We start from the raw sequence: 27,531 nt of genomic DNA, 5'->3' as shown, positions 1-27,531 counted from the left end.
TCCATCTTAAATTTCCTCTGTTGTAATATTGACTGTAATATCGACTGTGTTGTAATATTGACCAAGAATGCTAGTAGAGTTTCCCACCCATAGTAGTAGTAGTATTTTTCAGATATATTTTTATTCGTTTAGAAGCCTTATAACACTCTTCAAGTCCATCCTTCACTGTTTTCTCCTTGTATTCATCTTTTATGAGGCTCAAGATATATGCGATATATTTCATCACATCAGCAAACATTTTTCAAAATTGCAGAAGCAGGTTCAACAATAACTGATTGACCGAAATGGAGTGCCAGAAAATATTACTCGAACAGTAAATTAGAAACAGCACTACCTAGCGGGGAAAACTTTTCGTTATGAATAAAATCTGCTATTGAGACACATGTCTTATGGAATCATAGTATATCAGAAAAGTGAATTTCTATGATGATATATTAGTCTGAAACACTATATTTACAGGAACGACAGTAAAAATGTTGACAAAAATGTTTATTGTGCTATTACAGTACCCAATTCGATAGCGACAAGTTGCATTACTGTATCTTTATCATGCAGCAAGTAAATGTTATACTGATTAGAAGAATAGAGAAACCAATATGCGAAAACTTCATATTGAATAAATTGAACTGAAAAATTCTTTGAGATACTTGTTTTCGCCTTCTTTAGCCTACACTGATCGTAAGTATCGATATTAGGTCGAATCCAACTCATGTATTGGAGTAGAATGCTAGTTTGTATCAAACTCCTAGTATTGCACTTCTGATGGATACATCATACTGTTCTGTTTCTGTTTAAAATCTGTTTTTCCGTTAATCAGCTGTCGCCCCCATACGAACGACAACTCTCAGAAGTTGAGAAACTTGTGTGAGCTAAGGACTAACGAAGACTTACCTTTTAACGTGTGATTCCTAACACGGTTGCAGAATCATCGCAGCTTCAACCAGATAAATTCTCTCGAGAGAAATACTACAACATAAGCATAGGCATGCATGGTGTGAAGCATGCGTGTGCACGAAAAATATGTGCATTATGTAATATTTGTGAACTCACAAACCAGTATAGCAGGACATCGATAGAAAATGACCACATAGTCAAGTTGAAGATCAAACTCAACTTCAAGGTCAGATCATGAAATGGTGGAGGGGAGGAATTAGTTTTCAGGTTGAAGTGTGGAAATACCTCCTTTTCAGTTGAATATACGCTTACGTCATATGGTATATTGGCTTGAATCTTGGATAATATTGGGTTTTAAGAACAAGATAGTAATACATTTGAAATTGAAACATGTGTATTGCGACATGTAAAAGTTCATGTCGAGAATATATTTAGGTGTGAAAAATATGTCTTTTTCGCTGTAAAACGGTGTGTTGTGACGGTATGCATTGTTTTGGAGAACTTCCAAACCCCGTTTAGCATGATGTTCGCAAAAAATGAACTTTGTATTCATTTTCACAGTCAAGCCACAATCCACCGTTAGATATTGCAATATAGTGTTGCATTTCAAATGATTAGATTGTATTGCAATACGTGAAAGTTCTTGTTAGGCGATCATATGCATGTGTGAGAAATATCAATCTATTCTACTGCAAAATGGCATGACCCTACGCATCTCTTTTGGAAACTCCGCAAATCTCCGTCTAGCATAACCTGGGAAGTGAATAAACTCACGTTCAGTTCCAAGCTCAAACCAAACTGCTCTGTCAGATCTTGTCATGGTGGGGGAGAAACAGACCAAAGTGAGAACAAACCTGCTTTTCAGTTGAAATCATATCTCAATATCATCTACTATATGGCTTCAGATTTGTAATAAATTATGTTTCGAAAAGAAAAACGCAGTGTGACATTTTGCGGAAGTTCATGTAGGGCATGCATATGTGTGAGAAATATCAGTCTGTTTCCCCTATAAAATGTCAAGTGTTGACACAACATGTCTACAAATCTCCGTCTAGTATGACATTGGCGGAGAAGTCAAACTCAAATGTTAGTCATCATTTTTGATACATGAATGTATATATGACACGTCACATTTTACAAAAGATATTTTATCTTATAGCACTTATGTCTATAACAACACATGTTACACAAAAATATTATTTTCATACTCTATCAGGAAGTAAAAACAACTTGTTAACAAAAAGTCTTTGACTTTTTTCTTGAATTTGAGAAAATTTGTTTCACTTCTGATGCTGTGTGATGATAAGTTAATACATTTTGCCCCGGCATAAAGTGGCGAACCTTTGTACTCATTATGGTTTATTTTTTCCTGATGGAATTCGTTTCTCCGTCTCGTTTAATGTCAGTGAATTTCCTCATTTCTCGTTAGCAAATGGGAATGTACATGAACGTAGCTTAATATTTTGTAAAGATAAATGCATGTAATGTGAAAATTTTTTTGTCTTGGAATGTTTTCTTACAAGATTCTCTGTATTTGAGGTCAAAAATCATTCTAATGAAGCGTTTTTGCCTTACAAAGATTCTATTTATTTCTGATGAGTGTCCCCAAATGGTAATATTTATATTAAGCTTAGAATACACTAGACCATAGTATATATCCAAGAGAGTATGTCTCAAAAAAATTAATTTCATTGTTAGGAAGGCAAAATACGTTTTTCAGAGAAGTTCACAAGTATTCGATGTGATTATTGAAAGACAATTCATTGTCAAGTTGTGCTCCAAGGAATTTTGTATATTCTGTTGTTTCGAAACCTAGATTTATTTGGAGAGGGCGCTGATACTTACTTGAAAACTGGATAAATGTTGTTTAATTTTCATTATTTATTAAATGATTGTTTCTTCACCAACATTCGAATTCATTGATAACTAGTTTCGTTTTATTTTCAATTTCATTTAGATCTGGGGAAGTAACAATGTTGTGTCATCGGCATACATGAAAATTCGACCCTCGAGAAAATCCTAGTATTTAGTTTCAAGGTGTAACCAAACTTCACCATCAGATTTTGACAATGTGTGGAAAAAAAAAAAACCAAAGTGAGGCGATACCCACATTTCAGTTGAAGTTACGTCAATATCATCTACTATGTTGCTTCAAATTGTAATGTAATTATATTTCAAGGAAAAATATGGTGTAGCATTTTGAATCATCATTAAATATGTAGAACCTAGTTCATGTTAGACATGCATATGCGTGAGAAATGTCAGTCTGTTCTCCTGTAAAATGTTGAGTCTACGCATCTGTTTTGGGGAAGATAAAAACCTTGCATTTATTTCAAAGTCAAACCAAACTTGACGGGTAAATCTGGCAATGACAGGTGAATGAATTTATTTTTGATCAAAGTGATGATACATCCTACTTTTCAGTTATAGTTAAGCTGATATCATATGCTGTGAAGGTCGAAACGGAATGCAAAAACTACTTGCAATATCAAAATCGGCTCATCAAAGCAGTTGTCTCTTTCGACAATTTCTAAATTCTAACCAAACCTCAAAATTTTTCCAAATCCTAATATATTTATTTCTCTTCCGAATATGTATTCTGTAATTCAATTTCACTCTCTTCAGTGTTTTCCGTACATAAAATAGACCTAAATAATAACTGTTCTTTTATTCGTCATCATGAATATAACATTGCACAAGATTTAGATCTTAAATTCCATTGGATAGTTACAAGCAACAAGAATTCACTCTCTGAACTCTCATTTCTTATCACTTGTGCTTCATTGGTTTGTTTCATGTTGAATCATTTAAATACATGCAATAAAAGTTTCTCATTACTTATCTCTACTTATTTTATAACCTTTAACTTTGCAGTCCGACGCGGGCCTCATCAATGAGGTTTCAAAGCGAAAATGTGAGGTCAAATTTTGCTATAAATTATTGTATTGAAATCATAAAAGAATGTTATAATTTTCACAACAACACTTTTTCAGACATTTATCGTAGAATTAAAAAAAAAACAAATTATAAGGCTTGTTGATGCCACTATGTATAATTTTTGTATTGTAAATATAGAAAATGTTATAATTTATAGTGTATGATTTTGAATACCTTTATATACCTAGTTGTTGCTGTCACCTAAATTCAATCAAAAGACTATTCATGATCATAAAACACCTTTTAAATATTTGTTTTTTCAACAACTTTTTCAACTATTATCCACACTTGTAATACAAAAATGCTACTTATGATCACGATGAATCAATTTTAATAGTTATAATTGTAACGTTTTTCTTCAATACTGTACACACACATACACACAAACACACCTTGTATACTTTGATACCAGACATGTTTTTTCTTTAACGCTGGTGTTATGTTTTCAATGCTACACGTCCTGTAAACCTTCATGACAACTATCCTTTAAAGCTGTATACACACCCTATATTCAATGTGTTTCTCAGCAACACCCTGTATACCCAATGTTTTCATTACAAATGTGTTCGCCTCTCGTTATCAATACCTTTCAACTTAATGTCAATTATTAAAATCGTAAATGCTGTTCAAAACTGTCAAAGCTTTCGAAAAAACAATAACCGACATACTTAACACCTTTGTTGACACACCCCGTATACCCAATGTTCTCTGAAGTCGTTATCAGCAACCAGCCGAGCAAACTTAATCGTAATATTCAACCACATCTACCAACCAGTCGCATTCCCTTTCAATATCCCTCGCTAGCGACGAGATTATAGTCGAATACTACCACACAGACGTCCCGCGTTCGATACCCCAACAGAACTTTTTTTTATGACGTAATATGTTACCTACTATATCTAGTCTGTCTCGTTGAAGTGAGGCTTCTTCTACTTCCTACCACTCATACCCATATTTGCAGGCCTTTCACTTTAGGTTCGTTGGCAGGGGGAGCGAGCGTTATCGAAAATACCATGATACCATTTGGGTTCCGATTTGTACCTACGCAAAACATCTCGATTATTAGGCCTGTTCCTAAAGTAACTAAATCAACGCAAAGGACGAGATTTTTATTCGAAAAAGCAAAAAGAAACTCCTACAGAAGCTATCACATAAAGCATTATATGATTCGGAAATTCAGAAATGTGCCCATAAATTGTAAATATTACATTTTCGTTAAGTCTTTATGGAAGATTCGTTGTAAAGCGAATGGTCTATAGTTATTTGGAAGATTTTCCTTACCCTTTTTGGGAATAAGCTGAACGTGAGCAATCTCACAACAAGAAGGAAAAACCCCTTTCTTTCAAGACAGCTTGAAAAGTCTGCAAAATACTGGTGCGAGTTCATTTGCACACTTTTCAAGTACGATGACGGGTACTTCATCAGGTCCACACGCTTTGTTGATATTGAGCTGGATCGCACGTTAAAACGTTATGCTCCCTATTCATATGAGGGATCGCACTTTCAAACGTTAAATCCCCGTTAAACTGTCATGGTTTTTATCGATTGATGTATTTTGCCACACATTGACACCATGTTTTTTTACGATAGCAGCCATGTTTTTTCTTCAACTCTGCACACACCATGTATATTCCACTTAAATACGATTGTTATCTTTCAACTGAATCTTTCCGATACTCATTTTATCTTTCTATGATCGATTACGTCCCACATGTCTCTTTTCCACTCACGACGTCCCCTAGGGAAAACGTCACAGAAGACTCTTAATAGATCTACTGATCAAATATTTTGCAAATAACTGAGAATGCCATTGAAGAAGGTTTTTCCAACTCAGAAAACGACATAACTTCTGGCGATTCCAATCCTGATGAATGTTCAATAATAACTATGGTGTTGAAAACCTATTTCCATGTGATTATTATTTGATGATGAAGGTTTCAAGTTTTCACACTATACATGTGTTGATGAATTTTTTTGAAAAATATTTTTAAATTTTTTTTTATTCTGAGGACGTTTTTCAATTACACTCCAAAATCAATCTGTATAGTATACTATTTTTTCCTTCATATCATGAATAGGAAGCATGCACACGTCACACTTCACACTGTATAAATAGGTAGCGCGCAGCTGCTGTACTGCGTTATTCATCGTATGAAACAGTACGCGCAGCGTATCTCTGTCACACATCTTTCCCTGCTCCAATCATTTAACTTAAAACCCTTGCTACCAGTAGCAGATTTACCAGCAGGTTGTGTAGGCTTGAGCCTAGGGCGGCAATTTTTGGGGCGGCAAATATGGAGAACGATTTTTCTTGCAAAATATTTTGGCTCCAGCTCTTTTGTGCATAGAGTCAGAATTGTTGAACTAAATTACTTACGACGATACTATCGATGATTTTGCTAACAAAAAATCGCGCAAATAAGTTTTGTAACGAACTCGCATAACTTGACTGCGTTGGTTATTTTTTCTGTTTGTAAGTGCAATAAAGATTGTTTATTTACGTTTATCAAATGTACATGTGTAAGTAGCATACATTAACCCGCTTGTATATTATTGAGCCTTGATTAGCCAATAACTATACCCAAAAATTATTTCACATGCAATTTCAAGGAAATTGTTGGATTATAAAAATAATATCGTACGTGATAATTATACAGGCGAGGGGGGCAAAAACTGTACAGCCTATGCCTTGAAATTCTGTAAATTCGCAAACAGATTTTCATAAGCAACTCTTCAATTCTCTACTAGCAATAATACGACACTGTCTCTGTAAACCAAATTAGTGTTGTTTTCGGAAATTTCTCCGTTTCATTATAAGTATATTGATTACGAAAATTGAAGTTTACAGGGTGGCTCAAAAAAGTGGCATATTAAAGTTGTGGTTTTTTTTATGTAACACCCTGTACTTCGTTACTCTTTTGAGCTGGCCAGAAGAAAATAATATGATTTCATTTGAGATAATATATACCTAACTATAACCGTTCCCAAATTATTGAATTTTTGTGAGAATGCTAGGTATAGTTGGAAACTAATGAACACCAAAATGTATAGAAATCATGTCTTTCAATTCTGACCGAGCATAAAAAAGGTTTCGAGTTATTGATTTCGATGAAACTCGTTTCTCAATATTATACAGAATGCTCAAATATCATTGTCACTTTTTATAATTTCGGACAAAGATAACTTTGTTATTTCAAATGGAATAACCTGTATATTTTCAATCTGATATATTCATGATGAATTTCGTTAGTTCGGACTTCCATTGTCTGATATTATATAAAATTAGTTGAGATCCCTGAAAGAACTAATAAAAAAAGGAGAATCAAAAAAGAATAGCAGAAAATAACAATCATATTAAGCAAAAAAACTTGAAATGAAATTATAGTGAAATGACATACAAGTAAGAATAGAACAATTGAACAAAAAATAAAAATAAAGAATGAAAAATTAAGAGATTCCAAGTCAAGTTACTTCACGATGTTGTCGATTGTTAGTATCCACAATCGTCTTCCACATTCCTTTGTTCTCCCAAGGACAAAATTGTCAATGAATCCAAGGGTATATATGAAAGTCCATGCTTCGATTGCGATAGAACATATGTAGGCCAGACCGACAGGCGTGTGACAAGTAGAGTATACGAACATCAACTTGCTGTCCGAAAGTCAGACCCATCCTCAGCCCTGTCCAAACATCATCAAGAGACAGGACACAACATAGACTTTGTGAAAACTAAGACCATCGCCACAGCGAAAACACTTCAAGCTCCAACTGCCTGGAAACCACCAATTTCCCGATGCTCACCACCCACCAAGACGTCCGCTGATGGTATTCAACCGAATCCCCGCAACCAACTGTTCACTTCAGTAACTTTCGTCGATATAAATACCACCGAACACCCATCGACAACCCAGTTCAATATAAGGAGTAGGGAGATTGACACCTTAGAGAGAACTCGTGACGAGACCTGGGGAGTAGGCAGATTGAGGCCCCGTCGTCAAGCCACACCAAATTCTTGAAAATGGCTCCAAAATGGGAGCCGAAACATCGAAGATAAAACTCCAGACGGGGTTCAACTCGAACTCAAGGACAACATAGTGCTGACCGCGGAAACCTATCCGAACATATATATAGATAGATAGATAGATAATATATTACCTTTTTGTGCCATTTAAACAATGTATAGGTTCGTCACATAGAATAAGAAATATTTTTTTTTTTTTTTAATTATATTTATTTAATGTCGCATCAACCTCGAGGGTTATTAGCGACAATTCAAATTTCATAGTACATTGATTTCTTACAATAAATTTTCATATACGGTGCAGCAGCTTTATACGTCTTAGAAAGGCAATTAGTTTTTCATAGTTACAATTTTGTCCTAACGCTGCTTCAATTGAAGGGGGGATGTCGTACTCGACTCTCTCGTTGGAGTAAGATGCGCACTCAGATAAAATATGTTTAACACTTATGGCACAGTCACAAACTTCACATGTAGGAGGGTTATTACCGTTGAGGATGTATTCATGAGTGAAGCGAGTATGCCCTAGTCGAAGACGTGATAGGATAACTTGCAATTTTCTCGTTTTTGGAAGTGATTTCCAGGGTAAGACCAATGGTTTGATTGTTGATAATTTAGAGTTGGAGCCATTCCATTGCTGTTGCCACACGTTAGTAAGGATTTGTTTGTAAAACGGTTTCAGGTCTGGGTGGGCAATTCTTTTTTCAATATCTGTGAGTGGGTTAGTAATAGCATCCTTTGCCAGCTGGTCGGCCCTTTCGTTGCCTGCTATACCAACATGTGATGGAACCCACATAAAGTGGATGTGTTTACGTTTCTCAATGATTGAGTGGAGCTTATGTTTGATGTGAAGTATGATGGGGTGTTCTGGGTTTAGCTTCGTTATTGCCTCCAGTGTACTCAGTGAGTCGGTAATTGCCAAGAATTTTGAGTGATCGCTTTTCTCTGCATATTCAAGTGCTTTCCATATGGCATAAAGTTCTCCTGAGAATACAGTGCTTTCTGCTGGTAGTTTGAAGGAGTAATTGGAGTCAGTACTGGTGAATGCTGCCCCCACTCCTTCTTCTGGTTTGGATGCGTCGGTGTATATTTGGATACAGTCTTCGAATTGTTGCAATAGTTGTTGAAAAGTTGCATGAATTAAATTATGGTTGGTGTTATTTTTCTCAAATTGTACGAGCCCTTTTTCAATTTTAATGCTTGGAAAGGTCCATGGGGGAGGATTAGGAATGTTTGAGGTGTTGAAAATTTCAGGTCGATTGAGTAGTAAGTTGGAAAGGAATCGATTGAGTCTCTCGTAGAATGGAATTGCCACCCTCTTCCTTTTTGCAAATGTATTTCTGAACCTTTGGGCTATAACGTTATGGAAAACAGGGTTATCTGGGTTAGATTGAACTGCAGCGGCATATGTGAGGCTGAGATGTTTTCTTCGGATACTTAATGGAGGTTCTCCTGATTCACAGTATAAACTTTCAACCGGACTTGTGTGGAATGCTCCAAGAGCAATTCTAAGAGCACAGTTTTGGATGGTATCCAGTTTTTTCAAGGTCCCGTTTTTTGCGGAGTTGTACACTATAGAGCCATAATCCAGTTTTGATCTAATTAAAGATCTATAGATCAACATTAATATATTTGTATCTGCACCCCATGATCTAGATGCAATAGTTTTCATTATGTTTAGACCGCTCTGACAAGTCATTTTTAGGTATGTAATGTGCTCATTCCAGTTGAGTTTTTGATCGAATATCATACCCAGAAATTTTGTATGTTTGACGTACTCAATATCTTTATTGTTGAGTTGTAATTTAGGCAAATTTTCTTTGGGTCTTTTCGTGAAATGGATACAGTTTGTCTTGCTCTCAGATATTCTTAGACCTGATAATTCTGACCATTCTTGTAGTTTATAAATGAAATTTTGTAAATATCCATAAATAGTTTTGAAATTTTGCCCTTGCCAAAGACAACTAAATCATCTGCGTAAAGTCTAGCTTTCAGAGGGGCTGCACAGTCATCAATGATACTGTTGATTGCAACCAAGAAGAGAGTAACACTCAGCGAGGTTTCTTGGGGGACTCCATTATCTTGGGTTCTTTTGGAGGAAAGTGTGCCATTGACACGAACTTTGAAATTTCTGTTATTCGGAAAGTTCGTAATGAATTTCAGCGCATTTCCAACTATTGACCATTCATGGAGTTTTTTAATTATTGAGTGTCGCCATACCGTATCATATGCTTTTGATATGTCAAAGAATATTGCAATGCATTCTTGGGAGTTAGCAAAAGCTTCATGGACATCTGATTCAAGGTCAACTAGATTGTCCAGAGTGGATCTCTTTTTTCTAAATCCGCTCTGTTGAGGGATGATGAGTTTCCGATTTTCCAAGGTCCATATCAGTCTTCTATTGATTATTTTCTCTATTACTTTACACATGGCACATGTTAATGAGATTGGTCTGTACGAATCCGTTAATGATTTTGGTTGTCCTGTTTTAAGAATAGGTACTATGATTGATTCTGACCATATATGCGGGAAAACATGCGTATTCCATATGACATTATACATTTTCAGCAGTAGTTCTTTGGCATTCTGGGGCAGCATTTTCAGGAAAATAATGGGAATGTCATCTGGGCCTGGTGTAGAATTTTTTGTTTCTTCTAGGATGACCGAAAGTTCTTTCATTGTAATAGGATAGTTCATTGGATGCTCAGTTAATTCATCGTATGAGAGGGGAGTACTCTCTTCAACTAGTTTTCGAGTTATGAACTGTGATGTATAAGTTTCGTTATTTGAATGTTTTTGAAGTGTTGATGCTAAAGCGTCTGCTATGTCTTGTGGGGAGGTAAGTGGGGATCCATTGTAATTCACATAATTAATCATTGAGTGGTTACGAGTTCCAGAGATTCGCTTAACCATTTTCCAAACATCTCCAATTGGAGTGGAATTATTTTCAGGAGTTTTGTGTCGTTTGAAAGTGTTAAATGCCTTTTTTGCAAGCTTCACTGCACTCTGACATTCATCATTCCACCAGGGAAGGGCAGGGTATTTATTGGAGGTAGAGCTCTTTCCAACATATTTTTCCGCCGCTTTCGTAATTGTTTGACAAAATGTCTCGATCATTTCATTCACGTCCATTCTCAGTATTTGTTCAGTATCTGACATAATGGGATCGTTTTCGATATATTTTACGAAGTTGGTCCAATCTGCTTGTTTCAAACGCCATCTGGGATTTACATTGTAGGGTTTACGATAGTTTTCATTGTTTATAATTATTGGAAAGTGATCGCTTCCGAATAATTCAGGAAGTACTTCCCAGTCAAGAGAAATAGATAACTCGGATTCACAAAGGGTTAGGTCAATTGCTGAGGAATCTCCATTTGCAGAGTTGAATCTTGTGACTCTTCCGTCGTTCAGTATATTGAGTTGTAGGTTGTTGATAACTCTTTCAATTTTTTGTCCCATTACTGTGATTTTCTTAGATCCCCAAATATGGTTGTGCGCATTGAAATCACCAACAATTAATCGAGGTGAAGGAATTTGCCCAAAAAGGTTGGTAAGTTCGTCTTCAGTTGGATCCTGATTCGGAGGAATGTAGATATTACAAATATTTAATTTCATTGGCCCACAGATAACAACCGCAATCGCTTCTAAGTTGGTGGTCAATGGAATATTCTGCACCTCTAATGTATTCTTAGTGTAGATAGCTACTCCTCCACTGGCATGTCGCGTGTTTTCTCTATTTTTGAAAAAACATGTATAATTTGAAAGTTTGTGCGTTTTCTGTTTATGGAAATGGGTTTCCTGTAGACATATTATGGATGGGTCATGATTTTGTAGGATCAATTTCAGCATTTCTAGCTGGGTATAGTACCCATTAAGATTCCACTGCAATATCGAGTTGAACGTAAAATAAATGGGTTAATTGTAACGAGAAGTTTGAATTAGCAGAGTTCCTGTGATGTGTCACTGTCCTCAATTTCGCTGGATTCAGCTGCTAATTGTTTCCTGATTTTGTTTTGGATTTTTGTACATCTTGCTTTGATTTTACGATCATTTAAAAGTGGATACATCTGGTGCAAAGTTTCTATCAGATCGTCTATGTCCTTTGTGTAATTTTTTGCTACGCTCAGAGGATCCGCTGAGCCATACACATTTTCAAAAAAGTCCGTAATTTCGTTAAATGTTAAGGTTGATTTTCGATTCACGTTATCAAATATGGGTCTAGCTGGATTCAGCAGAGCTTCTACAGATTCTCTATCTTGAGTAATTTTGATTTTTTTTACCCTTATGTCTGAGTTTGGTTTGATGAATAGTTTTTCTTGGTTCGATGATTGAGTAGGGGGAGTGGTTATCTCAGAGATGTTACGTTTTTCAGAAGAGTTGTGGTATTGGTTCGAATCGGTTGGTAGCTCATGGGTGGGTATTCTATCGATAGTTATGGTTTTTTGGTTGGTCATTGTTATGGTATTTAATGGTATAGAACTGGATTCTGTGGATGATTCGTCTTTGTCGTTATTGGAGTTCAGAGTGGATTCGTTGGTAACCGTGTTTGGACAATTTGCTGATAAGTGCCCATCTTGCTTACATTTGAAGCATAGATGATTGTCTAGTGAGAGAAAGATTCGGTATGGAGTTTCTTCGAAAGATATTACGATAGATTGAGGTAATGTAGCGTGGGAAATAGGAGAGATGTAGGTTTGTCGGCGAAAACTCAGGATATGTTTGAATTTGGGATCGGAGGCGCTGATTCTCAGGAAGGATAATGGAGATACCAAGTTCAAACCTAACTTACGAAGTTCGGTTTCTAGCAATTCGTGAGGAATCGAGGGACAAACATTCGATAAAATCAGTTTTTCGCTGGGCGTGATTAATCTTCTGGCTGTAAGAATTTCTTGGTTCACCACAATTTTTCCATTAGCCTTGGTGAGAAAGTCGTCTACGATTGTCTCACTGGAAAGATATACACAAATTCTGTTGTTTGAAATGCGTGAAGAGAAAATGATATATCTTGGGTCGATTTGATTTCCTAAGGCTAGAAGGTAGTCTTCCAGTTTTGTATTTTCTAGGGCGTTGAATAAGATTGCTTGTTTTTTTGACGGAAAATTTGGTGGGCTAGTAGGTGCTATCGTTTGACTGACTGTCGTTGAGAAAAGTCTTGAAGCGTTCTGGGTACTCCTGTAGTCAGAAGTACCCGGGTGTTGTTCTTCATTCATAGTTTTAATTATCTGAGTACGCCCCTGTCCATCAGTTCTTAATGTACTGATAAGAACCGCTATTTGGTCTTGTCAGTAAGGATTTCGAAGAAAGGTCAAATGAATATACTATGAAAAGAATATAACTCACAGGTACTGATGAAGTTGGCTATGGTATGATGCAGTATACACTATCACAAATATTTTGAAATTTGAATTTTGCTCGAAAAATAACAACTTTCTGCGGTCTCTGATAAGCACGTTTATAGGTTACCAGTCAGGACCGTATTCCGAATAAGAAATATTGTACAGTAAATAAAAATAGTATCACGCAAATATCACAAGAGACAACATACATTGTTACATCATATTAAAAGATTAGACTCATCAATTTTCATGTATGGTTCATATACTCATTCAGATCATAAAAACATCTATTCGAAAGAAATTTCTTCAATTCCACCTTGAACTTTTTTGGTGAAAGTTGCATTAGGTGAGTTGGCAATAAATTATAGAGGTGAACACCCGCCCATTCTGGGGATTTTTTGTAGTAAGTGTGATTGAGTTTTGATTGATATAAGTGATGATTGTTTCGTGTTCTATACTGATGTATTTGAGCATTCGATGTAAGCTTTGTTTTGTTATTATGTACGAATATAAGTATTTTAAATAGGTAAATGCAAGTGGTAGTCAGAATTTTATTTCTTTTAAAAGTTCCTCTACAAGACTCACCAAAATCTAAGTCGAATATTAATCTTATTATTCTCTTTTGTTGCCTGAAAGCACGCACCCATTCGTTGGCTTGACCCCAAGAGATAATATTGTATCTAAGTGTAAAATACACCATGCCAAAGTAAACACTAATGAGTGAATGTCTGTCAAGAGTGTCTTTCAAGGCATGGATAGCATAAAATGATTTATTGAGCTTGCCACAGACTGTGTTAATTTGTTCATTCCATCGAATATTTGAATCTAAAACAGTTCCTAAGAATAGAGTTTGTTGGCTACATTTAACAGTATAACCATCAAATTCCATCACATCCATTGTGTCAACTCGTCTTTTTGTGAACTCCATTATTTTTGTTTTTGAAATGTTCACCAATAGGTGATTAGCCAAACACCATCGGGAGAACTGTTCAATGACATTTCTGATTTTCGAAATTATTTCCTCAGGTGTGTGTCCGCTGACCACAATCGTTGTGTCATCTGCATACATGAATAGCCTTCCCTCCTTTATATAGTTGGGAAGATCATTCACATATAGCAGAAACAACAGGGGTCCAAGAACACTCCCCTGAGGAGTTCCAAGTTCTATTTCATATTTTTCAGAGATATAGTCATCAATTTTCACTACCATTTGTCTTTCCCTTGTGAATGACATGAGCCAGTCGTTAATATGACCACGTATCCCAAGAGAATTTAACTTGATTTTGAAAATTTCATAGTTTAGGGTGTCAATATATATATAAATATATTATTATCTTTCATTTCATTTCGGGGTTCCGTATACCTAACCTAAATAGTTTTTCAGATATTGGCTTTACCAAATAGTTCTTATTTCAATACATTCTATTCAGAGCAAGGGAAAACATTTCACTACTATGCTAGTGGTATACGTTCACGAACATATTTTATTTGATGAAATATAATCAAATTGATGAAGGTCGATCTTACTTGGGAATTCCAGTAAACAATATGAGGAATCGAGAAAACAGATCAATTTTATTGTCAAATGGTACACTTTCAAGGACTATCTGTAGCCCTCGTGGTTCAACCCCCTAGGAGGGGTAGATGTTACCCTTAGAATTCCAAATGGGAAGGGGGATCAAGTGGCACATCATTTTAATTGGCGTTCAAATCTGTTTCCAATAGTACAGTGACTTAATATTTTTTATGAGCATTTTCCTAAAAATAGCGTTCTAAACTAACAAAAGTAATTATTAATATGCCTTTACTGAGATACATGGTTTGACCAGAACTGGTAAGAATATTAGGTGGTGCCGTTCCAACCCTTTATTATGGATAACATTAGCCATTAGCTTCAATTTATTTACATCAAACGTAGTTTCCAGGCAAATAATTGGTTCGCAAATTCGAATGATTTGGTAGTATTGTTTATACAGTTGCACGTGTTGGGCTGTTTAGTAAGCAATAAGTACATAAAAGTGTTGAAATGATTCATATTCTTCAAGACGGAATTGAAATGATTATAATGGAGAAGTTGGAAAGTGCGTAGGAAAGGCGGTATATCTTCTTAATGAACGATTTCCAAAAAGTTAATGTTAGTCGTATGTTAGAACATACGCTTGATTTGGTGAATAAGTTGTACGAAACTCTTTGAGTGTCAATTAAAAAAAAATAACCCCAGAGTACTCAATGAAACAGCTCAAATTGAAGTTTTGGGTACATCTACTGCAGAACCCCTGAGCTCCTTACGATCAGTATCATTGCATTGAAATTAATGCATTTTCAATGCTTTTTTTACTGTCTAGCGTGAAACATCTGTTTCAGTGATGGGTGTTCATTTTTTCTGGATGGTAATATTGATAGACAAAATTGTCGCTATTGGAGAGACGGAAACCCACATATTTTTTGGTAAGAGCATACACAAAACCCACGAAAAGTTCATGTTTGAGGTGATACTCTTGAAAATGCCATTATTGGTCCATTATTTCTGGAAGAAAACTTGACTGGCAACCTGTACCTTGAAATGCTTAAAGAGACTATCGATCTTCTTATAACTCATGTGCTGGAAACTCAAATGGATGCAAAAGGTAATGAACTTTTGCAGGAGGATCGAAAGACCTCCTGCAAAAGTTCATTACCTCATTATTCTCTTTTTTGTATCGAGATCGAGTAGTAGAAAGCCAAAAACTTGCTTTTCCAGAATTTGACTTGTTTTTTCGATTTCTCATATTGTTTACTGGAAGGAAGATATTAAGGGTGGGAAGTTTTCAAATTGACACCCTGTATACAATCTAGTATAGTATTCGTGTGGGAACATGATAGTATCAATTTCAATATAACTTTCAAAATTTCAGATTTTAAACAGACAGATCTACTCGAATTGTATGGTGTAAAGTGTAATTATAATGAGCATGAAATGCTTGAGGTAACTGACATATGAGTATTTAGTTTGATGAGGATATTCGTCGAAGTAGCTATTCAATTACCATCTCATATTTGACATTGTTGAAATATTAAAGTAGAATATAGAATATAGACATTGAAATCGAAAACTTTGCTCAGACTTAGTACGGATAGTATGATGGGACGGTAGTCTGATGGGTTGACGTAGGTGATTTGCCTCACTCACTCAATCCACCTCTGTATGAACCGGTGGTTCGAACCGCAAGGTTATATGATGGATTTTTATTTCCTATCGTCCAAGTCGTGTTAGGAATCACACGTTAAAAGGTAAGACCTCGATAATCCTCAGCTCGCACAAGTTTCAGCTTTTGAGAGTTGTCGTTCGTAAGGGAGCGACAGCTGGTTAACGAAAAAACAGATTTTTTTTGATAGATAACACCATCACACTGCAACCAATTTACAACGTACAGTAGTTTTTGAGTTTATCGCTTTCAGATAGTCTGGCAAACGTGGCAGGGGACTTTGTTATATAATATGTAGTGACGAGACGATCGAATTCAGGAATGTCTCACAGCACTTTTTCAACTTTTTCGTTTTGCTTGCTGCAAATTACCTCTTCAGGAAAAATAGAAATATTTTTTTATTTTTTTTAGCGATTCAGTGATTACTAAGATATGATAATAAAATATATTTATATAGCTTGGAAGTTGTGTCATTGAATAAACTGGAAGCTTACCTGAAGTTCAACACTGAAATTAAAATAATAATATTCAACTCGCAACACAAATATTGAAGTATTTGTCTCCTGTTGCTAAAAACTTGATAGTCAATATTTGATTGTGAAATGTTTTATATTGTCGCTTCGTGAAATGAATGCTTATCTTATCTTCCTAAAGTCTTATACATGTTATATAACAAATATATACAGTCAGGTTCTAAAGTAACGGTACCATCATTTTCTACGTAATTATGAATGCAAATGATAAATCCTAAAGCAGGTCTATTTTATTTATGAAAATACACTTCTCAACTGAAATAAATCAGCTAACATTTCAACTCCTAGGGGTAACAGCTACCCCTATAAAAAATTTAGATGTAAAGGGGATACGAAATGAAGTTTGACGTTATTAACAATATATACAATAATTATACTCTGAATCGTATGCTCAAAATGTGCAGGGTTCATTTCTTGCCAAAAAAATAGACGGTGTTGAAATTCTTCAACAACGTTTAGCAACATATTAGTTGGTTTCTTTTCGAGAATTATTCATTTCAAATAGCCACACAAAAAATATTTCAGTGGACTCGGTGCAAATGGAGGGCTTGCAAATGCTCAGTTGAATCCCACCGATAGGACAATATATGGTATTCACGAGAAATGAAGTTAATATAAAGCTAATTGTACTGTTCTAGTTTGTATTAATATAATTTACCCCCTTTTGAAGAAATTGATTCAAAGTCACAGTTAGTGAAGATATCTTCTGTGGTTTCATTTTAACCCCACTAATGTTAAGAGTGCATGATCTCCAATTCTCAATAAAATGTTTTTTTCTAGATTTGAGTGCATCATGCGATCAAGGTGGATCTTCTGTAACATGCATTTGGGTATGAGCAAAATGTATGTATTGCTTTCAGAAATTTGAAGATATCTCAGAAACAAAATAATTATCCGAAAAAGGATATATGACAATTATGCCGCAGAAATAATGCAGTAAATATGGTTTTTCCAAATTCAATAACATTACTGTGTACGTTCCGGGTAATACAAGCGACTTGGAGATAGCTGTGAGATACCACAAATGCCATTAAAAACATAAATCGGCGATATTGTGTTTCAAAGAAACTCTTTGCAATCATAGAATAAGCTACGACAGTTTTGGGAAATAACATAGACGAAGAGTTTTTATAAATATTAATAAACTTATAGATCCAACCCACCAGATAATATTTGGTCGTCGATATAAAACTACAAAGTATATTATAGCGTACTCGTTTGCAGTGTTATACTGTCAGAGGCAATGAAGTTCTTTTATAGATATGCCTTTTCTATACGTATAGGGTATGGAATGCTATTCGATTATGCTATCCGATATTGATTATCATAGTAGTATAGGAAACGGAAAATTGCCTTCTGTAATACGTTACGTTCGCGGTATGCCAACATTGTGAAGAGCAACTTTTCGATATTTTGTCATATCTAAATTATATCAACACAAAAATCCAATTCACAATGAAATGGACAACCTTAGAAACAATCGGCTTTTTGGATCCACTGGTGTACAGATGTGAAAATGGGCCCCTGTGTGCAGGAAATCAGTCCACCCAGATAGATATTCGAATGAAAACTCCTATTACTAGTCACGACAAAAGAGACGAAGAATTAAAAAGGAGAGTAAGTACCCTGTTCTTCAAATATGAGAGAATTAAATCAGAACTAGCAGAATCGATACCCACGAATGCGATACCCACGGTATCGCGATACCCACGGTATCGCATTCGATTGAACTGAGAACTACTATCCAATACTATGAAGAAAGGCGATAGAAATTCAAGAAAACAAAAACAATTGCAACCGAAAGAAAGAGGTGATTAACATAAATGAAGCCAGGCTACCTGTAATGAATCTATGCCCATTACCGATTGAATAAGATTGGGAACCCAGGCCCTGAACGATGTAGTATTTACTGTGAGGACAACTAAAGCACTTCTCTCGCATCCTCATCGTCTTTAATTATATCTAGAGCAGTTATAGACAAAAAGTCAGACATAAAACATACAGGCCACGCCCCACAAACCAGAAAAATTGCTTTGACGGCATTATCACCGGTCGAGAAAATTTACACTTTATGATCAAGATGGACAATGTCTAACTTCTACCAATGTGTTCAGCAATAAAATCTGTCACCAACTTTGAAATTTCTGCTTTTACATTATTAACTTCATTCTTTATAGGTTTTCAGTATATTTTTCAGTATATTCAGTTTAGTTGTTTCTTGATCCTCTGGTGTAGAATAAGTGCAAAACAAAAACTTTTCTCAATCATTAGAAATGCAATACTTCTCTCGATGTTTGTTCCAACAAGCAAGTTGGCGTCTTCAGAGATGAAGAGAACTAAAGATGCCAATTTGTTTTGGGAAACGCGCGTCGAAAAGAGTATTAGTGGTTAGGAAAAGTGCTTGTTTTGGCTTATCACTTCGTTGGTAGAATGGAATGGAAATGTTCTACAGTTTCGGCTTGTAATATGTGTAAATTCATTTTAATTGAATGGGTGTGGTGAAAAGAATACTTCAAATTTGTAGGTAGAGAGAGGTATCAAGGAGCATTTGGGAATTACCAAAAACATTACTGATAATTAGAGAATTATAAATATTTTTCTGATCATTCAGAACGATGTTGCTTTTATTAGCAAGATGTTTTTTGATTCCTATAGATTCCAATATATTGAATTTCCAGACTTTTCGGTGGATTTTGTGTGAAATTGTGTTTTCTATGAGATTATTGGCGTAGTTTCAGCCAGAGATTGAATAAACAAGATTCCAACTACGCCAATCATCTCAAAGAAAGCACTCACGATTTCACACGAAGTCCGAAAATTCTACACATTGAACCAGGAAGTCTAAAATTAAATATATTGGAATCTTTTGAAATCAAAAAACATGTTTCTTATAAAAACATCTTTCTGAATGACCAGATATATATTCATAATTCTCCAATTATCAATAATGTTATTGGTAATGACCCAAATGTCCCTTGATACCTCTCTCTATCAATGCAACTTTTAGTATTCAAGGAGACGGCATTACATACCTAGTTGAGTTTATAACTCACTCAGGAGATGTGTAAATTGTGAAGTATTATTTTTACCCTAACCATTCGATTGGAATAAAAATATTGTTTTTTTTTTGTTGAATTATTGTTTCACGACCAAATTATGTTATATGATAATTATTCACAAGTTTTATTATACACGTTTTGTTGAATATATCAATAATTTTTTTCGAATCGTCTTCCATCACCTCATGTTATTACCACTTCTGCGTATATGTAATTCATCAAATCTACCACAAATTACTTACATTATCCGAGGTTGAGTTTTTCTTGAAAGTTTCATTTTTACTTTTGTATAATTCTTCACAAATTTTTTGTATTTCTAATATTCCGTTCTGATTTATGTTACGATTTTTTTTAATCGTAAACATATATTGTTTTTTCCCTTCGTGACTAGCGAATTGGTATTCCATTTTCAAGGATTTCTTTCATATTCATAGGATATGATTATTGATATTTTATTTGGTATGATTTTTATTATATTATTATTATACTTAGTTGAAAGAGTATTGTAAAATGATCCATCGTTTGTTCTGTTCCACATATTCTTATACACGTCGTCGGGATCTGTTTAAAACTTTCATCTCAGTTGTTCAACCATGACGAAAAAATACTAAGAATGAGTCATTGAATTTCATCAACTCATATGGCATATTTTTCCAGAAGGCTGGTTCAGCAACTGTCGTTGTATTGCATTTCATACTTCGGATACGCTATAGTATCTGATAAATTTCTCGTTTCTGTAAATGATCTATATTCAAAATCGAATTACAGTTGTTCGAAGTCTTTTTTTGAATTTTTTGTAGAGTAAGTTCAGAGCTTTCAGTATTGTAATAATTTGAAGTTGGCAAAACGTTCATTGACATGAATACAGAAAAAAAGTGTCATTATTTTTTACTTAAAAGTTTTGCATATAGGCGTTCCGGCTTATCTTCAAACCAACTACATTCAGTGAAATGTTTTTTTTTCGTTTCATCTATGTTCAGAACTTGTGAATACCCTCATGCTAAATATTCATTCTTCAGTACTCATTTCAAGTCATTAGGTTCATTCCAACCAGCGTCAGAAACAGTTTCTGACAGTCAGGATTCTGCGCAGTAATGTGATTGCGTTCCAACGTGAGTTTCCAACCATTAGTAAACTATCAGTTTTCTGTTCCATCCAAGATTCAAACCTGTTCGAAATCTATCAGAATGGTTCGAGGATTATCTTCTAACCATCAATCTGACGCATGCGTATTCCGTATTACTGTTTCTGTTTTATGTTCATGCAACTAACAAACAACATAACCTGCAAAAATTGTTATAAAATAAATTATGTATTTGCTGGCGCAGAAAAAATTAGGAATTCTTCAAGTGAACCTAATATGTGAAAATCTTTAATTACAAAAATTAATTATTACGGTGACCTCCCAGTTCCATATTGATTAGTAAATAGAATTGAGATATAAAATACTGCAACCTTCTTTCACTCTCCAGAAATACACTTGATTAGATTTATTTTTAAAGAATTGAAGGGGTTATATTTTTAGGAGTGACATTCGTTGTGGAATGTTTGATATACAAACTGAGTAGAGAAAAGTATCTTCTGTATAATTCAGTGTTCATATAGAAGTATTTTTTCAGTTTGTGTCTGAAAGTTTGCATGTCTTTGCATGATCTACACATCCATGTATAGAGTTACTTATTTTCAAATTGATTACTTCCTTCCTTTCTTTGGAAGATTCCCTCATCCCCTCTTTTTGTATCAAGATGGAGTAGTAGAAAGCCAAAAACTTTCTTTTCCAAATTATTTTTAAAGGTTATGTTGAAATTCCATGCCAAACTTCAGTTGAACTATCAGCTGTTCCAATCAGAAATTTCAAATTAATCAGAAACCAATATTTACCAGACATGCGCGTTGACAACGATTTATAAACAGTTGGAAATCTGTTTGTGACTCAAGGTTGGAACGAACCTATTATAATACATAATTACAAATATGAAAAGGAAAAAATTTCCCTTTCTATCCGTTCAGTAAATATCAAATTAAATTGTTTATATTTATCTCAAAAACAGAATCAGGGTCTTATTTTTTGCTCACAAACAGGTGCGACAAGTTCAGTACGAGATCGTCACACCAGTATGGTGAACCGAACCTCGAATAGAAGCCGGTACCGCTATATTTTATTAACATAGAAACTCTCTCTTGCATATTAGAACTCTCACGTGCATATTGATTGGCGCTTCGATATATTGTTCCATTACATCATCTCCAGTTCATACTGAAGCTGAAAGCGGCCGAAGAGAAGAATCTGTCTCTGTCACCGGTAAGCATAAATTAAAAGGTCTTGTTTCTGCCAAATTGATAAACACTTCCTTGGTCATACAGTGCTCTGGATATTTCTCCCCCAATCTATTCTACATACAATTGTATTGGTAATAAATGTAAAATATCTAGCAAAGTGAAATGAATAAAAAATATATTCGCTAATCAATTTGCCCCGTTCTTTTTTCAGTTTCTTGGTGGTTTATCCTTGTACTGAGCTCTTCTTTGGAAAAATTCGTTATATATGTTTTTGAGAGGTTTTCTGTGTCACCTTCTTCACCCCGTTGATCTGCTGTTCTGCAGATTGGCGATTCACGATTTTTATTTCATTTATTCTTGTGGATACGTCTCTAGAAAATAAAGTTGTGGGTTCAAGCATTTTTGTAATTGAAAATTCATTGGTATTTTCTTTACTCACTCCTAATTTATTTTTATCTGTTACTGTAGATGGTCACAAAAAATCAACGAAGAATTTTTTTTAAGAGGACACACCTAAAAGCTGTCAATTGAATAAAAAATGAGATTGGTGAAGTTTCAGCTCAACTGGATAAGGTTAGCCCGTGTCCCATCGAGATTGAAGTTTAAACTTTTCATTAAAATGTTTTTTTTTTATAAAATACCTAACAATATTGATAGATTCAATTACATCTGCTTTCCAAATTTTGCTTTATTCATCTTCTCACTTTTTACATGAACAATTGTGTATTTGAAACTGTTTTCAAAGTAAATATGGCAAAATCCAAATTGAAAATGATGAATTTAGCAGAAAATAAAAGCAAAAAGATATAAAAAAACAAGAAGAAATAATGTTCAAAATTTTATTATTTAAAATATAAAAGAGCAATATAAAAAAGAAATTATTATTATCTACATTCACAATCATTTATCAGATTGAGGTAGTAATGGCTTAACTACTAATTTTTCTACATTTTCTCTACTCGAAATATAATAATAATAATAATGTCTTTTATTTACCAAGGTGAAAAAGAAAGTACACAAAGGAAAATACAATGGGTTTGGTAAAATAACGGAGCGGAATTCGGGAAACAAGCGTGTGCAACACGCCGAATCCTGCTCTTCCATTCAACTCCTTTACAATATACAAAACTTAAAGTATTCATCAAACATATAATATACAAAAAATTATAGTGCCTATGTAGTAAGGGAGAGAAAAAAAAATAAAAGGAATAAGAGACGGGTATAATTCATAATGCTTACGGAATGTCTTGAATTTTTGCATTTTATGCGAGACTTTAGTTGCATGATAGCTGTTTTTCATATAGCCAGTTATAAGCCTGTAGCTTGAAAAGTGGCAGTTTCAATTTTTTTAGGTATGTGGGAAGACTATTGTAATGAGTGTAGATAGAATAACTGAACGATCTCTCAAGCAGTGCTGAGCTGAGGTGGGGGGCAGTTATTGTATTTTTGTGTCGGATACTCACTTCATGTTCATTTTCACGAAATCGAACTTTATCATAAAGATACTGCGATGATTTGTTGATGATTACATTGTGAAATAAGGTTAGAGATTGCAATAAGAAACGATTCTTCATTCACAGCCATTGCGACTGAGAAAGCTTATGAGAAATATGTTAAAACTTACGGATGCCATAGATATAACGTAAACAGGAATTTTGGACTATTTGTATCCTGCACAAATCTAAACTATCCAGATAGGAAAAATATACAAGTGAACAGTAGGTGAACTGTGAAAGGAGGAGAGTCTGGCATGAATTGGTTTTTGTCTGAGTATTTAGGTATGCTCGATGAGGGTAAATTAATCTTAAGTTCGCGTAAGCTCTCTGGATATATAGTGAAACTTGCTTTTTGAACCTGAAATTATTATCCAATATCAAGCCAAGATTTGTTACCTCCGGTACTATATTTAGAGTTCAGAGAAATATTTACTTGAGGTAAATACCTTTGGCATAATAACTAGGGACCAAACATAAGGACTTGCAAACATTAAGGATTGAGTTGCAGTTCGTGTTTCACAGAAGAATCATAAATGTTTTGAAGTTCAATATTGATGTCAGCTACATTCAGCAATTCTGGTTTAAACGATACATAAAGTCGGGTATCATCAGCGTAAGCATGATACTTACAGAGATTGATCTTAATCAGTACATGAATCGGAATTTTAGAATCTATTTTCAATAAGTTCAGTCCTTCGTTCTCGGAATAGCTATCTGCGAAGTCGTATTATACTTCTACTCTCTAATAAATTATGTGAGTCAAAACATAACGGCTCTGTAGAAGCTGATATTATACAAACTGCGTTTCTACATCTGTCTAACAATAAAGACAGTTTTTTTGTAATAATCTCTTCGCTTCCTCCTGCGTACTCCTTTTTCTTTATTTCTTGTCTTCCATGCTGTATGTCGGGAAAATTCACCTCCATCACTTCTTGTTACTCTTCTTCTGATGTGCTGCTTGTTGAAGATTCCAGATGTGTAATTAAATTTACAACTTCTGAAAAAAGGAAAAAACACATTGAGCAGTAACAAGCAGTAAGCAAAACACTCACTGAATAGGCTTCAAGTCAATCTCGAAAGGGAAAAGAATAGGGAAACGTGGAAAAATACAGAAAAACTCTTAGCTGCTCGTTTGTTTTCTCTTCATTGTTCTGCATTCACAAAATTCATATGGACGACTTCCATGCAGCCAGGACGTCATTTTTTCTGTGGAGTAACAAAAACTGCTTGTCTCCTTCAACAGTATTTCTCAATTAACTGCTTGTCTCCTTCAACAGTATTTCTCAATTAATCCAGAGAGCAATATCAAAAAGGTCATTGAAGGCTGACTTGAAAGCTTCTACTTTTTCATTTCGAAATGTGCTTTCAGATTTGTTAGCGATTTTTGTAGTTTTCTTCACTCTTTGTACAGTTTTTCAAGCTTCACAACACAATTGGTTGTTTGGTATCTTAGCTTTCTTCCAAAAAATTACAACTTTCTATTATGAATCTTGCAGCTTCTCTGGTGTTCAATTTCACTCGCCGTGTATTATAAAATAAGCTGCGTAAAATTTGACAATCAGATGGTAATTCACTACCAGTGATTTGATGAGTCATATGGCCAATTTAATACATCATTTCTTTCTGTTAGGAATCACACGTTAAAAGGTAAGACCTCGTTAGTCCTTAGCTCGCACAAGTTTCTCGACTTCTGAGAGTTGTTGTTCGTATGGGGGCGACAGCTGATTAACGGAAAAACAGATTTTAAACAGATTTTTTTTCTGCCTTAAACTCGAACCCAAACGAGCATTGCCCGTTGATACTCTAGAAGACATAGTCCCTCAAACCTCATAAGAAAAAAGTCACCAGAAGAACTTTGTTTAATAATGTTCACTGTTCGAAAAGCAAATGTTAACTAGAGCTCTCTGACCTCCCTCACACTATTGAAAGAGTGGGAAATCCCCAGGCATCCCAGGCAAGCAACCCAAAAGAAAAAATATTTTTTATGACACTCCAGGTAGGCAAAAAGCAAAAGCAAAAATATTTTCAATAAAATAAACTATTTACATGTCTACATTTTATGAGTACCTCTACCTTGAGGATATAGTAGCAAAGTGACTCCTACTTCAGACAAGCGCACCCTCACACCCCCGCCAAGACGAGGCAGTGGGGAACGCCACCGCGATGTTAGCGGGTTAACGCTCACCCAAAAACATGGACTTAATTCAAAACGACTGGATAATGTGCTTCCTGCCGTCAAGGCTATGCCAGTTTTTTCATGAACTTACAAACGGTCATTTACATGTCGCTCATCGAAAATATCGAGGGCTTCATAAATCAACTCATCGTAACGCCGGCCATGATTATGATAAATTCTAACTGCCGTGATATTACTAATCAGCGGACTTTTTGGAATGAACCACTTGAAGTGTTTGTAATCGGATCAAATCCGTAATCGGCTCGACCTTCGCTATGTCTCGTGAATGCTCCAATGAGATGTATCGATCGTTATCAGGAGCTTGTTGTCAACTCTCATTTTGGAATTTCGTGCAATGAGAGGGTAGTTGCGTTTAATCGCCGCTTCCGCTCTCTGAATTGCCAGACTCAAGTGCTCATGAAAATTCAAGCGCTTGTCCAGGATAACTCCCAGATACTTCGTACTTTTCTGTTCTTTCACACACTTTCTTTGACACCAATTCCTTGAAGATCTTCACGTCGGTGAATGTGTTCGTGAAATTGACAAGTTCAGTTTTTGACAGATTTAGCCTTATCTTATTCCTCCCCATGTAGGGTACAATTCACCGGTCCCGGTGAATCTGTATTTGGCGTGTTGCCACCTCACTAGAATAATAGCGTGTTGCCACCTCACTATATGTATATATACACATCGAAAAAGTCTAGGGATATTTTTAAAAATGGCAATAATTTTTTTTTAAATCGCTTTAGGGAAAACAAGATACAAAAAAAATTGGAATCAGTACAAAGTATGGCCTCCACGCTGGTTTATTACGGCCCTACATCTATCGTGCATCGACAAAATGAGATTGTCAATGTCTTGTTGAGGTACATTTGCCCATTCAGCGATTAAGAGCTCTCTCAATTGAAACGTTGTGTGAATGTTCTCCATATGCGGAGTAATTCTTCGTTGAAGCATGTCCCACACATGCTCGATGATATTCAGGTCCGGTGATTGTGCTGGCCATGGCAATACATCAACTCCTTCGTTGGTGAGCAAGTCAGTCAATAGACGCGCGACATGTGGACGAGCATTATCGTGCATTACGTGGAAGTTTTCACCAACAGCACCAGCAAACGAACGGACGATAGGTAGAAAAATGGTGTCGAGGTACTGTCGAGCTGTGAGGAAGCGATTTGGAAAAACGAGATCGGTTCTGCCGCCGATCATGATTCCGCCCCATAGCATTACTGTACCACCTCTGTATGTGTGGACTTCCTGGACGTGTCTCAAACGTTCATTATTTCCAGGTCGTCTCCACAGTCTTACTCGACGAGAATCTGGATGACATCCAAATCTGGATTCGTCTGTAAACAAAACTGTTTACAGATCATTTGCATCCCAGTTTTGATGTTCCTGACACCACCCTAATCTTCTACCGCGATTGCCTCTCGACAAAGATGGACATCTAAGTGGCCTTCTGTTGTGGAGATCTGCTTCATGCAGTTGATTTCTGACAGTATCACGACCAATGGTTACCTGGTGCGTCTGCTGCAACACGTTAACCAACTCAGGTGCTGTGATTGTCGGTTGTCTTCTTGCGGTTAAGACCAAAAATCGGTCTTGAACTGCAGTTGT

General features: G+C 35.4%; 2 protein-coding genes across 2 annotated transcripts in view; one reads left to right on the top strand and one right to left on the bottom strand.

Moving 5' to 3' along the window:
- The window catches only part of LOC111508437 (juvenile hormone esterase), a 102,358-nt gene extending 85,371 nt beyond the window's left edge, over positions 1-16,987 (bottom strand). The window contains exon 1 of the mRNA XM_074175326.1: positions 16,865-16,987. The gene's annotated coding sequence lies outside the window, so the exon portion shown is untranslated. The remainder of the gene's footprint in view (positions 1-16,864) is intronic.
- A 5,081-nt stretch (positions 16,988-22,068) lies between these two features.
- LOC111518250 (juvenile hormone esterase) overlaps positions 22,069-27,531 on the top strand; it is a 160,807-nt gene continuing 155,344 nt past the window's right edge. The window contains exon 1 of the mRNA XM_074175311.1: positions 22,069-22,264. The gene's annotated coding sequence lies outside the window, so the exon portion shown is untranslated. The remainder of the gene's footprint in view (positions 22,265-27,531) is intronic.

The sequence above is a fragment of the Leptinotarsa decemlineata genome, unplaced genomic scaffold, assembly GCF_025532065.1.
Source record: "Leptinotarsa decemlineata unplaced genomic scaffold, Ldec_3_MD MMD2_tig00001019_RagTag_RagTag, whole genome shotgun sequence".
Taxonomy (NCBI): domain Eukaryota; kingdom Metazoa; phylum Arthropoda; class Insecta; order Coleoptera; family Chrysomelidae; genus Leptinotarsa; species Leptinotarsa decemlineata.
Note: the sequence above shows the minus strand (reverse complement) of the source record. Positions and strands in the feature narration are given on the sequence as shown.